The sequence below is a fragment of the Cynara cardunculus genome, assembly GCF_001531365.2.
Source record: "Cynara cardunculus var. scolymus isolate 2C chromosome LG 9, CcrdV1, whole genome shotgun sequence".
Lineage (NCBI taxonomy): Eukaryota > Viridiplantae > Streptophyta > Magnoliopsida > Asterales > Asteraceae > Cynara > Cynara cardunculus.
In genome coordinates, this window is record NC_037536.1 from 13,613,188 (window position 1) to 13,622,366 (window position 9,179).

Below are 9,179 nucleotides of genomic sequence, written 5' to 3' on the forward strand. Positions count from 1 at the left end.
TATTATTTTCTCTTTATTTCTTCTTTAAATATTACTTTTTACCCAAAAATATAATATTTAATTTTAAATAAAATTATTTTATTTATAAAAAATAATATATATATATATATATAGGAGGTTCAAATGGAATAACGTTTATTTTATGAAGACGCGAGATTGTTCTTATCAAATGTGATAATACATGTGAAGGGACCTGATGGTATGTAGACAACTTGACCCACGACCTGGGTCGTACCAAAGGTCGTCTGTATCTCTGATTTAGTATTATATGTGATAAACTACAGTAACATATGTGTTTGACTATAGTAAAAGTGTGTTTTTCACATTCTTGTAAAGTGAAAATGTTCTTATTTGAACCCTTTTATATATATATATATATATATATATATATATATATATATAGAGATGAAGGATCGTATGAAAAGAAGTTAAAGTGTCAGGTGTAAAAAGGGATTTGGACTTTTGATCATTTTTAATCTCAAACCAACCTATGAATTGTGCTTTAGAAAAAAAATTGATGCAGTGCTTCTGATTAGTATTGATGTAGTGGAACTCCTCGATTATAATTGATTTAAGGGTGAGGATCCCTTCTTACCATTCTCACCATAATTCTCGTTCTCAACGAAACCCGATTTTATATATATAAGGATGCGGCGTTTTTCAAGGTCTGACTTATGATAACAAATCTCCATATCATATATAATAGTACTAGTTGTGTACCTGCGCAATGCGGCGGGAGCCATGAATTTTAACGATTTTGAAGTTCCACTGGTTTTATAAGATAAGATTTAACGATGATATAAATTACACTTGTTCTTTACATATTAATACAATTTGAATAAATAAGAGTTATGGTTCCAATTACAGACTATCGATGAAAAAAATTGTATGACAGTTTAAAATCCAATATATTTAAACGACTCCACAAATATGTTCGATTTACACCAAAAGCAAAGAAACAAAAAACTTGAGTTTTAAGATAAACACTCAAAACCAATAAAGAAAACTACAAATTTAACAGATCATAAGCCATGAAAAGACCAAAAAATATGAGTTTTAGAATGAAATTTCAACTGCTTACCCTCTCTCTTGTCCAGAATATACAGTGCAATTTGGACAGCCTAACCTCAAAATATATAGTATATATATAAATAAATAACTATAAAAGTATAAATCGTAAATATTAAAAATATTTTTTCACAGTATATATAATATATAATAATATAATTAAGTAAAAAACTATTCAATATTTGACTCATTTCGAAGGTATTAACAAGACGATTATAATGATGTAACTTGTTAAAATAAAAATGTATTTTTTAAACATGTTTTAATTGATATACGATTATGTATGTTAATTTGATAAATGTTTAAAATGAAACATTTAAAAGTAAATGACGTAAAATAATTAATTAACTAATTATAAGTGTATAAAGTGTAAATTTAAAATTATAATTGGAGAGGGTGAATGTATGTGAGGGGGTGAGTGTATGTGATGAGAGGAAGGGATGAAAAAGTGAGGTAAGGGTAGTATAAATGGTATCTTGGTCGTTTAGTATTTTAAGACTTTAAGACTTTTGTTAAATTTGCTTAATAAGATAGTATAGATATGTATACGGCCATATTCATTTGATAAGTGATAAGTATTTGAGAAGTAAATAAGTGATCCTAGCATTTCATACAGTCAAGATTGGCCACGAATTGCGACTTTAACTAGTCAATTGAAAAATAGAAGAGTAATTTCATAACTTTTATAAATAGGCAGCAAACAAGTGCATTAAAAAAACCGTGCATTAGGTTATGGTGTGCCATATACCTTACATGACGTCATGCACAAGTTTTGAGCCACAACACACCACATGACTGTAGCAGCAAGCCTTTTAAAACACTGATATATATATATATAGAGAGAGAGAGAGAGAGAGAGTCTTAAAAAAAACCACCTAGATGTTACACACCTTACAACCAATCTCAACGTTTCATGGAGGTTATCAAATCAATGTCAACAATGAGAATTAAATGGTTTCAAAATTTACTCTCAACGTTATCTGCAGCTGACTTGGTTTCAAAATACACAAAATCAAGGTGCAAGTTTGGTTTGTACGGCGTGTAACATTTAGACGATTTGTAGTTGAGGCGAAAGATTGCGTGAGAAGAATAGTTAAGATGAGAAACGTAAGAAATGATCCGAACCCTTGATCACCTTTAATCTCAAACTCACCCATGAATCACGCTTGATACAGAGATTGATTCAGTACATCTCATCCTAATGTATATCAAAGAGTGAAGCCCTTTTTACGTTTCTCACATTACTCAGCTCTCATTTTCACCAACAATCCAAACCTTGTATTTGATTTATCTTATATATAATATATACTTAAAATTATACGAGACAAGACTGTTTTTATTTATATAAGTAAGTTGTATAATCGATTTATTTTATTTTTATTAAGAAATATTTTAATAATGTAATAAAAATGTCAAACCATATATTAAACAAATCAATAAAAATAATATTTTTTAAGAGAATTCTTTTTAATAAATTAAAAAAAGATAAAGCCAAATAATAATAGATGGGGTTTTGGAAGGTAGTGGCCATTTTGGCTTGTTGTGGCAATTAGGTCAATTTCCACCCAATCCTCATAAAGTTTCCACACCCACCCAAAGCCACTATTTTGACCGTATGATGAAAATTATCATTATACCCTTATATCATCGTTACATTAACAGGTCATATATTTTAACACGTAAATAACTACGAGATGTTATATATGAATGTTGCTTCATGTTATCGGTATAGAGATTGTTTGACATTTACTAAATGGTTTGGTACAGAATGATTAAGTAGTCCTTATGATTAAGATGCTCTTATGATATAATGAAAAATGAAATATAATTGTTTGATAATTGTTTACAATAAAATTATGGCGTTGAATGGTTAAGGAAGACCCAAGATACAAAATCATTCAAATGGTTTTAAAATCATTAACAGACAGACTATTTTTTGTCAAACAAAATTCACCTCTTAACCATCCAGATTTTGCCTCTTAATGAAACTATTAAGATGTAAACAAACAACCCCTTAGTTGGGTTACATCTGTTTTTTTAAAACGTACAACACAATACCAAATCTAGAATTTATATTGGTTTAGATTCTTTTTATAATAGGTATGTTTCAATGTGGGCATTAGAATAATAAATTTTCTATCTTTGACTAAATGTTTGGTTTTTTCCTAATATTTGTTTTGTTCTGGATGAATCTTGTAAAAAATTCAAACAAAATATTGTTCAAATCCCTTGTAGAGTTGAGAAAAAACACGCAACTACATGCATACCGTATAGAAGACGTATTACCATGAACTGATAATTGGATTTGACAAAGTGGGCAATCTGTGTAACGAGTCAAAAACGTGTAAATTTCCAGTGCATGTCAAAACGAGTCGGGTTGGATTGACCCAACAACACTTGTTTGAATGTTTTAGGGAAAAGAATAAATTTTAGGTTTGTTTTTAGAATCAATTTTTAAATCAATGATATAGTATACACACACATATATGTATAGGCTTAGGATCACGTGAGACCAGATTGTTTTCGTGAAAACCCGTGAGACCACTTTTTTGCACTTGAAACTTCACAGCAAAACACTGTGAAGGTAACTTTCACAGTGTTTTTTGTGTGAAGATTCAACTTTTTTTTACCTTCACAACTTGTTGCTGTGAGGTTTTAAGTGTAAAACAATGGTCTCACGTAAACTCAACTCTATATGTATATATATATGTTTTAGATAATACTAATGAATAATTTAAAGGTATGCATATGTATATTATGTGCATCAACTAGATCCATTCTATACCGAGCTTATTTGTCAATCTCTACTGTAGACCATGTAGGTCCATCGGATACCCATGGTATGGGATGTTGAACTGGGTTTTATGAATTAGCAAGAACAAGTATACTGACACCCATGAGAAAAGTTATATCTGTAATTATTGTATTTAATATCTCATATCAAGATAGTCACTGTAATTAAGAAAAAAACGAACATCTATAATCAGTATACTTGATTTAACTTTAAAAATGACTCACGTTTTTTTCAAAATTTGAACTGAAATTTAATGCTTTACAAGTAAAATAGGACGTTATATTCACAAATTACCAAGATATGTTATATTCGAACTGCGTTCGTGTTATCGGTTTTTATGTTGAATTACGTCTATTTTTTAAGCACTTATTAATATGATAATGGTGGATCCAAAATTTATATCAAGTTTATAATATGCTTCAATGTGTACCTTAGAATAATAAATTTCCCCTCTTTGACTAATTGTTTGACTTTTATTAAAAATAAATTAATAATTTATGTATTGAATATAATAAAAAAATATTTTTAAAATAATGATAAATGGATTTAGAAGGTTGTGAAAACAATTATTTCTACTAATAAACTATTGAGTAGACCACAATTTTGTTCGTACATTGCCTAAGGGTGGTGTTTGATTAGTTTGAGTTTGAGTTTGAGTTTTAAAGGTTAAAAATGTTTAGAAGTCTCAGGTTCAAATTCATGGAGAAATAAAAATCTTCTTGTGGCCACGGAGGTTCAAATATAATAACTTTATACTACTTGCAAAGCAGGTGGTCGTTCTGGGATTAGTTAGCTCGCATAGTGGGTTGGATATCCAGGTGAATAAAAAAAATTGGTTTATGTGTTTGTTAAAAAATAATACTTTTTTGTCCCTGCAGTTTTGGAATTACAAGATGGCTATCATGGTCTGCAAAAATGTTCAGATTTGGTCCGTACCTTTAACTACCGTTAAAAAATTTCGTTAAACAGGAGACATTTAAGTTATTTTATCGTTTTTTTTTTTTGTGTTTTAACCAATCAAAATCAATTTTATAATTTGGTTATGTGACTTTTGATTTGGTGAATGAAAAAGAAATCGATAAAAAAAATGAAAATACTTCTCAATTAACGGATTTTTTAACGTTCACTAGATAGAGGGACTAGATTCAGATGTTTTTACAAACCACAATGACCATCTTGTAATTTCAAAACTATAAAAACAGAAGGCGTTATTTTCAACCAACCATAGAGACCAAATTTTAGTTTACTCTAAAATATGTATTTCAAGTTTTGAGTTTATTTTTCTGAATCATTTTTACATCAACTATATAATATTAGAAAGATACTCGCACAATGTAGCGAGATACATTTCGATTTTAATGTTATGTTTTTTTTTTTGTCTCAGACGATGCTATAATACGGTTTTATTTGGTTTTTAGAAAAAAAGGATAATGTTTTTAGTTTTGAATAAAATATAAATATGAAAAATATTATAAAATTTTGAAAAAATATATATACTGATATTAGTATCAAAACTAACAATTTAAAATTTCTCTTTTTTTGTGTAATTTCTTTAATTTATTTTTTTATTTTTGGTTTAATAATATAATTTTTTATAAAGATAATAATTAAGTATTTTGTTAGAACTTAGTGATTATCCTAGGTCTGTTTGAAGCCTGTATCATGGGATGAGAACTGGGTCTCGTTATCATATTTTATATCGTATTTTTAAAGTTTAAAAATATACGTAAATGCATATATACTTTATGATACATAAAATTCATTTGTAACTTGTGTCTCTCACACACATATATGTATATGTACATGTATATACATATATATGTGTGTATGTCTGTATATATGTATATGTGTATATGTATGTGTATGTCTGCATATATGTATATGTGTATGTATATGTAAGTCATGATGCCAAAACAAACTTCATTCTGCCCACCAAGTTGGACGCGTAGTTATACATTAATGTTTATCTGGTACGTTTATTAATTAATCGCTCTAATTTTATTCAAGTTATATTTATCTTTCAGCTCGACATCTATACAAGAGCAAGTAAAGTATGAGAAAGTGTTATCACTTGTATTTTTTCAATATACGAGACAAAATGTACGTCTAATCCTTAATGTATTATTTTTCCTGTTAAATTACCTACTGGGTCATTACAATTATTCATTTTTAATATGTATTTTTTATTTTTCATCAAAGTCTAAATGTTGGACCATTTACATTTGACCAACAGTAACATAATACAATGATCGAGAGTCTTACCCGGTAAGTAATGACGACGACTCTTACCACGGTTAACGGGTAAGTTGTTACATATGATATCGTTTTGATAGACTAAAATCTTACTTGATAAGTAAACGATGAAGTTGAATTTTACCGTTAAACGTTTACCGGGTAAGTATTTTGGTAAACAACCCATAAATAATACCACCACTATAAAATCGCAAATTGTTCAAATCATAAAATGGTCATACATCTTGATTTATTATGACTTATTCCATTCAAATATACAAACTTAATTAACAAAATAAATAAATATAAAAAGGTAAAAAAAAATAAAAAAAATAAATGAAAGAGCAAATTACATGTTTAAATCATGGAGGTCATATAGGTATTATGGAGTGGGACCCAAACGAAATAATTACATTTATAGTTATTATGGTTTTTTTTTTGTCATGGATTTTAACCTTTTATGATAACTCTATTAACGGATACTCTCTTAAATTAAAGGGTATTTTTGTCTTTTTACATTTTTATTTCACAATAACAATCAAATTATATAGTTTATATTAAATAATAAATTATATATATATATATATATATATTCACACACGCACACGCACACGCACATATAATTTTCAATTTCGTAAAAGAAAAAAAAAGTGAAAATGAGTAGCAAGCTATCTTGGATACGTCAACCCAACGAGTAAGATAGTGAGTCTGTCTAAAGAAGCGGAGTTTCACTCGACAAAAAGGTCTCTCGAGTTTGGTCTTATTTGAAATGTGTTCTTAATGCTAGTTTTATTCAAGACAATATATCTGCTTTCACGAATTACTAAGACCTAGTTGCCAGATTCGCTCCGTCTTACAACCTTGCTTCCCATTATAGCACATGTGTGGCCCAACCCATATAGCCCATACGGACTTGACCTCATCCCCACTAAAATACCCTTGATATAATGGAGTCTTTTTTAATATACTTTTAGTATAAAGTACAAACTACATAAATTCATCATTTATTTATTAAATATAAACATAAAAATGTAAAAATATAAAAATTTCCTTGACTTAAGGGATGTTTGATAGTTGCTGAATGGTTTGGTGCATAATGATTATGTGGTCAGAATGATTAAGACACTCACATGATATAGTGCAAAATGAAATATAATTGTTTACAATGAAATTGGGGCGTTGAATGGTTAAGGAGGCTCAGGATGCAAAATCATTCAACGGATTTAAACAATTAAAAGACAAACTTTTATTTTGTCAAACAAGATTCATCTTTTAAGATTCAAAAGTTGTCTTTTAATGAAATTATTAAGAGGTAAGCAAACAACCCCTTAATAGAGTAAAAATATAATTCTATTGTTTGAGGGACGTAGTCCATAATTCCTATATAACCACAGGGACTAAACTTGTAAGTTCATAAAAAAAGAAATATTAATTTAATAAATTGCGCATCCGGGGAATCGAACCCCGGTCAGTACCGTGGGAGGGTACTATGATACCACTACACTAGATGCGCTTGTTTTCCAAATTTGGACAATTTATATATAAATACTTTATACTTTTTTTTTCATTTTAATCGTGATACTTTAGAGTTGTTCACGGACGGAATGACCCGCTAGACCCGTCATATTCGGCCCGCTAGAAAAGCGGGCATGGATTAGGGATGGTGATTTGCCCCGACCCGGTGGAGAACCCGGTTCACCCGACCCGAACGGGGACGGGGATTCCCCGCTAAAACGGGTCCCGGGGCCGGGGATCCCTGGTAGACTCAAACCGGGGACGGGGAATGTTACTCAAAACGGGGCTGGAGTCGGGGCCGGGGATCCTCGGTATAATTAAACTAAAGCATACTTTTTACCAGGGTTTGACCGGGGTTTATCGGGTTTTGACCGGGGATTGCTAGAATTTGACCGGAGACGAGATGATAATCCCCGTACCCGCCGGGGACCGGGGCCGGAGATTACAAAACCCTCCCCATCCCCCGTCCCGTTGCCATGCCTAGCATGGATTACCATTCTCAAAGAAATGGACGAACCTGGACTGACTTGTTAAAATTAATGGACGGACATGAACAATGGAAAAAAAAATATTTGAACAGTCCGCCAGGCCCATTAATATTCTTATAATTAAAATTTACAAATAAAATTGAAAATTCTTAATATTTATCAATTCGGAAATTCTTACTTAATTATGACTAATGATAATAACATTATTTAAAAATATTAAAATTGAAAATATAATTACCTTAATTGGTCAGTTCCTTATTATCTCATCTAGTCATTTTTTTTATTAATACTTCATGTTTAGTGAAACAATTTTTTTCTAAAATATGCATATTGTTATGTATTTACGTCAAATTTTAAGTTGGACAAATTGTTATGTATTTTAAATTATTTTACATAACTTGTGATTTTATATAAGTTCTGTTTTCATAAGAATATAATAAGATTTTTATGTCTGTTAGCCCGTAGGCAAGCCCGACCCGTTTATAGGACGGGTGTGAGTGAGTTTTCAAGCCTGTAAAAACGGGCTTGGTTTTACCATATTAAGCCCATTGGACAAAAAATAGGTTAAACCCAGTCTTTGTCCGACCCAAACACGCAAATGATCAGCTCTATGATATGTGCAATTTAGAATCAGATCAAGTTATGCACTGAAAATGTAAAAAGTGGATTTCGATGTTGATGTGTGAGATAAGAAAAGTACTAGATAGTGGTACATTTAGCAATGTATAAGGGTGCAATTAGGCTCCCTTTTTTAACTATGATTTTCATCCGTATAGCTTGTTAAAACTAGTGATTTTTATCCTCGTGCTTTTAAACCTATGGTTTTCGTTCTTACGGTTTGCAATTTATTATTGTATTTAAAGTAAACTACAAATTTGGTATGTTAAAAACAACACTTTCCGTCCCTACGATTTCAAAATTAGAAGATGACCATTGCAAAAACATCCGAAATTGGTTCCTTTTTCTTACGGAAGTTAAAGAATTCCATTAAATGACGAGCATTTTCGTCCTTTACTGATATATATATATATATATATATATATATATATATATATATATATATATATATATATATATATATA

The 9,179-nt window shown here is 29.9% G+C and overlaps 1 non-coding gene across 1 annotated transcript; it reads right to left on the minus strand.

Annotated features, from left to right (window-relative positions):
* Positions 1–7,536: 7,536 nt before the first annotated feature.
* On the minus strand, positions 7,537–7,607 carry TRNAG-CCC. The gene has a single exon. It is a non-coding gene; the product is annotated as a tRNA-Gly (tRNA).
* Between the last annotated feature and the right edge of the window lie 1,572 nt (positions 7,608–9,179).